Source organism: Pteropus medius, unplaced genomic scaffold (assembly GCF_902729225.1).
Source record: "Pteropus medius unplaced genomic scaffold, Ma_sr-lr_union100, whole genome shotgun sequence".
Lineage (NCBI taxonomy): Eukaryota > Metazoa > Chordata > Mammalia > Chiroptera > Pteropodidae > Pteropus > Pteropus medius.
In genome coordinates, this window is record NW_024350319.1 from 5,160,501 (window position 1) to 5,166,201 (window position 5,701).

Below are 5,701 nucleotides of genomic sequence, written 5' to 3' on the forward strand. Positions count from 1 at the left end.
TCATAATTTACAAGAAGACCATCTAGATTTAGTTTTGTTTTTGAGAATTAGCAGAGATAGAGAAGCCAACTGCTAGATAAAGAAAATGCCAGAGGGAATATACATGATGGCATTTTAATTTATGATCTTTCTTACATTATAAATTATGGATTCTTTTGTTTATCTGCTTGATAAACAAAAACTGATTCTTGAGAGACTGAGGATCTTTTCCAGTGAATAAGAAGAGAAAAATGATAAATACAGACTATCTATTTAGAGACTTTTCTTCTGTTATACCATCCTTCAAAAGTATTTCTTTTTGGTGGTTTCACTCTGTGATGTTGCCTTTTTTTTTTTTTTTTTTTTTTTTAAAGTAAACTGTGGTAATATGCTCTTGAAGAAAGAAAAGAGTAGACCAAACAGAACTATTGCAAGATAAGCATCCTTATTAGGTCACAAAAATCTCAAAATGATAAAATGCATATTTATGAATATTTATAAAGGCACACAATCATATTTTCCAGATTTTTATACTTGGGAACTTTAATGAATTAAATTTCAAGTGTGGGAATACAGATGATCAGAATAACAGATACATGAGCAGCATAATTATGAAATTTGTTGCTCACTCTCACTCATTTTGAGTTTGCAAACTTCTTCTGAGTTCTTGGGTCCTGAATTGCTGTTTGAGAATTAATCTCAATCCTCTGAAATGTTATATATATTTGAGCACCACTTACTGACTAATTGATATAAAAATTAATGATGCACTTCAGGGAAAGTTAATTTTATGATCTTCTGTGGGTTATTATCTCTAATTTAGTAAGTTAGTTTTATGAAATGATAAACTTTATTTTTTTTATGATTACACAAAATGGAAATAACAAAAATCTAAGAAGATATAAGCAGTAGATATTTCAGATGAATTCCTATTGCTAAGATTCTTAATGTTTCCAGCAGGACTTTGCAAATTCAGAACACAAGATACATTGCTCTGCACGCAAAGAAACCTAGATCCCAAAGATGAGATTGCATTTTCCACTCCCTAAAACAAAACCAAACAACAAAACAGAAAAACAGCTGGAGAAGCTTCTTTAACATATTTTCTTTGAAAATAATGTTGTAAGTTTAGTATTTGCTTTCTTTTATTCTTTTCATCTTCCTAAAGAATCTTGCTGAGAGATCTGTGTTGACCCCCGAATCACCCAAATCTTTGTGAGTGAGGTGGATAGTAACCTTTGGTGAACAAAAAAAGAAAATTTATATTAGCTTCAAACATTGGGTGCCACAAACATTTTTTGGCTCTAAACCTTGCATTTTCCTCTTCTTTTTAGTTAAGTAATGGTACCAATGTTCACCTGCTTCTGTTGGAATCCCTTCATGAATGTTCTTATGTGTTTGTGTTAGCAGCTTTGTGTTTGTTTAACTCGAGAATGCCAAATAAGATTTAATATATGATATTTTATAAATAAAGTAAAGCAGAACTTTTTGCCTTAGTTGAATCAAAATGGTTTAGTTATATTTTTAATGCTTATTTCTTTAACAAAATTTCACAATCTGATTTTTCATATTATTTGAATATTAGATTCCAATTGTGAGATGTAACTTAATTGTATAAAAGAGTTTTAACTTTTTATTCTACAGTGAGATATTTTTTCTTTAGGACATGCAAATTAAAGTTGATTTTCTTCCCTCACAACTTCTTTTTAAGTTTTTTTTTTCATTTTAGAAAAAATAAAACCTCCATACTAAATTTATGATATAGCACTCTGCATATATTATTGAAATGTCTTATAGATTAAGAATCTGAGGTTCTTAATAAGAAATTAAAATTATTTGATTTCTTGGGGGCATTTTAAAGTCAGATATCTCATTGCCACCGTTGGTAGTGGGAAGGTTCTGGAAGACTACCCACAAAATGACATAATTTGACAATGAGCCCAAACACCATGTAAGAAAGTTACTAAAATTGAGGGAGAGGACAATAGTTTTTGTCTTTTGTACAAGAATTGCATCTTCACTATAACACCGGACCCCATCACTGACAAAACTGTAGCAGTTTTCCAACAAGGGTGTTATCTGGCTATCAGATTTGAACCTTCAACTCCAACTTTGTCATGAATTTCTCAGTTTCTCATATCTCATTCCTCACAGTGCTAGTTATCTTTTTAGATATGTTTAGCCTCTTATGGAAGCTGAGATAAAGAGCCCTGATACTAGAATCTCTATTGCTTCTAAAGTAAAAGGTAGAATGAATTTAATTCAAGAGCAAAATACTGCCTTTACGAGGCCCTGGAGGTAACAGGTTTAAAAGGAAAGTTCTTACAAATTCCAGTTTATTTAAACTGCCTCATAGATTTGTCTCAGTGGTTTATTTTAATATCCTGCAAAAATATCTAGAAACAAAAATAACATAAAGTTACAAGGAGGAGGAAAAGAAGATTTGGGGAGCTTCTCCAAGAAGCACTGGAAAAATATTTAACTGCTGAATCAATTTTAAAGCATTTAAAATTTTTCATAATAGCTTGATGATAAGTGCTGAGACACTCACAGTGACTTTTCTTTGTAGTAACTCTTGTAAGATGAAGTGAGAAGACTGTAAAATGCATTTTAAGGCCTGTTATAGGGGATAGAAAATTGTCCAAATAGTGATATACAGAGTGCAAAAGCCAATCTGAGAAAATAATATGAATTCAATTAAAATATCAATTTTATTTTTTCAGTTGGTGTGGTGTGTGCTTCAAGGGACATAAGCTAACAACATGTTTTTCTTGTTCCCAAAGACCTCATAGTCTAGTGGTAATGATGGAAGTAGGGGCTGGTGATGGCAGTGGTGGAAGTGAGTAGACATCTATTTGTCAGAAAACAAGGTAAGGCAAGTACTCAGTAATTAAAATAAATGCAGTATGTGATAAGCAATGCTTATCATTTATTCTTTCATTTATATTAACTAGGTACTTATTTTTATATGTACTATTAGGTAGAGGGTTTATTACTTTAGCAACCCTCTCCTTAAGGGTTTTAGTAGGGAGGAAATAAATAAGAATACATCCTGTGCTTAGAATGTAATGAGGTACAGTTGACGTACTGTAGGGGCACAGGTTTGAACATGTGTGAAGAGAAGGATTGGAAATGAGGCTGGAAGCATCGGCAGGGTTCAGAACAATGACAAACTTTTGGACGGACAAAGCACCTATCACGGGTACAAAGGAGAGAATTTGGGAGACGACTGAGCTAGGCTAATGTGGCAGGGAGGTGTATAAAAGCTCTTCCTGGCAAAAGAGGCAGTGTTATTGGGAGCCATACCCAAAGAGTGAGAGATGCCACTGTGATGCCCTATCATAGTAGTTTTGAGGGCTAAAAGAATCTTGATGACAGATATTCGATGATGTTTCTTCAGATTTCTTAGAAGCTGCCTAAAAGTGGAATTTAATTTAAAAAAATTCACATGGACTGGTGATGCAGAATTTTCAGGTTTTGGTATCTTTACAGGAATGACTTACAACCATCTTTAACACTCCTTTAAGCTACACTGGAACTTTACCTAGGCAATAAAAAAAAGACCGATGCACTGAAATAACTTTGGTGAAATGTACTCATTTGGATGCCAAGACTGATGAAGAAATTTATACTTGGAAATAAAGTATGCAACACTGAACTTATCTTTCTCTGGCAAGGAGAGAAATTTTTTATGGTAATGGTGAACTTCCAGAAGCAGAAGTAGAATGGCACATTGAAAATGAAGCAAAGCACAGACTGAGTGGAATTTTTGCTATGATCTGAAAGTTCGTGTCATTCTCAAATTTATATGTTGGAATACCAACTCCCAAGTCAATGATATTAGGAGATGAGGCCTTTAGGAGGTGATTAGGTTATGAAATAGAGCCCTTGTAAGTGGAATTGTTGTCCTTATAAAAAGGACTCAAGAAAGCTAGCTTGCTTATTTACCATGTAAGGACACAGTGAGAAGTCAGCAATCTGCAACGCAGAAAAAGACCTTCACTAGAACCCGACTATCCTGGCACCTCGATCATGGACTTCCAGCCTCCAAAACTGTGAGAAATAAATGTTTGTTGTTTATAAGCCATTCAGTGTATGATAGTTTGTGATAGTGGCTGAAACGGACTAAAACAGTCCTGAAAAACAAAAAAGTCAGAGCAGAAGAAAAAGCAGCAACAGTAGGAAAGCCAGACCCCAATGGAATTCCAGAATCTGGCTCTCCCACTCTGGAAATATGCTCTAATCTTCAAGTAGGCAAGTGAATTAGTATAAAAATATGATGAAACAATCTTTAAAAACCTGTGGGATATTAAAGTAAAAATTTTAGATCCTGATAGTCTATGTTTTTTTGGTTTAGATTTCCATAATGAAAACAATGAGTACTTTACCAATAAAGTTCTGACAAAAACTTATGTGGGGGCCAAAAAAAAAAAAAAAACCTTCCCTCCTGCCTTCTAAGTTCTTCTAACTGGGTTAATAATTCAAACAACATATAGCAGATGAGCAGGAGAAAATCAAAATTTAATACGTGTGCAAAAGGAATTACCGAAAGCATAAAACTTCCAAAGACTGTGAAGTAAAATTGGGTATATATCACATTTTGGACAAAGGAGAAAAGAGAGGGAGGGATCTTAGATTTTAAAAGTGAAAAAGGCAATTTACAGGTATTTGAGGAAGAGGGTAACATACACGGCAGGTACATTTTTGCTACGCCAGTCAGAATTAATGGAATACAGAGGGTACCGGGTCCCTTCCTGGATCCTTCCTATCTATCATACTTAATTCAAACTAAGCTAAGGTGGTTAAGTCAAGATTTCCTTCCTGGAATCAGGTCTTTCCATCGGGGCAGGAAAGGAGGAGGCTCGAATATTCTAAGTCCTTTGTTTCTTAATAACCAGCTTACAATCAATATTCTAAAAGACAGTTGTAGGATGGCAAAACTTTGGTCCCCTTCACTTAAAAGTTAAAATTAAAGCCACATAAGGCAGATCATTTTTGCTTTGAAGGGTCTGAAATAATTGACTGTGATGGGTGTAGTGCTGATTGGAAAAAAGGAAAAAGATTACAATAAGAACAACCAAGAAAACAGAAAAACATAGGATTTCACTAACTTTTTCAGCCTACTGATAGCATCTGGAGATAAAGAGTCACTAGATGAGGCTCAGAATTCACATTAGCATCAAATTTTAAACTTGGCACTTCTGGAAAATATGGTTCCACATACTGTGTATTATGTTACTGGAGAAGCCATACAAATGAATATGATGTTGAAGAAGGTGAGGAAGGGGAAGAATAGGTGTTAGAAAGTGAAAGGTAAAAAAAAAAAAATGCTGAAGTTGACTCCAATTGTAATTTTTTGTTTGTGTATCTTTGATGTATTTCTAGGAAAAAGCTATCTGACTCACCGAAGCATACAGCAGGAAAAAACAGGTACTTCTCTATGGGGCTTGAACGTGTAATGATTATATCACAATACCAGGCTTATTAGGTAGAGGATTCCATCATGGCTGCAGAAAATTCTTATTGATGATGTTTATAAATAACTTGTTTTCCAGTGAATGGTTTTCATTTTAACTTCTTTTTTTGTTTAACATTTTTCTTGCCATTTAAATGATATCAGAAATAAGAAAAAAGCTCTTACAGTATGTTCTACAGCCTTGAGTCCCCAGTATCTCAGTGATCTTTCCAGGGCCTAGACCAAGGGAGGACCTAACGGATACCA

The 5,701-nt window shown here is 34.1% G+C and overlaps 1 pseudogene; it reads left to right on the forward strand.

Moving 5' to 3' along the window:
* Positions 1-2,781: 2,781 nt before the first annotated feature.
* LOC120583132 (nucleosome assembly protein 1-like 4) lies at positions 2,782-5,275 on the forward strand (annotated as a pseudogene).
* The last annotated feature ends 426 nt before the right edge of the window (positions 5,276-5,701 follow it).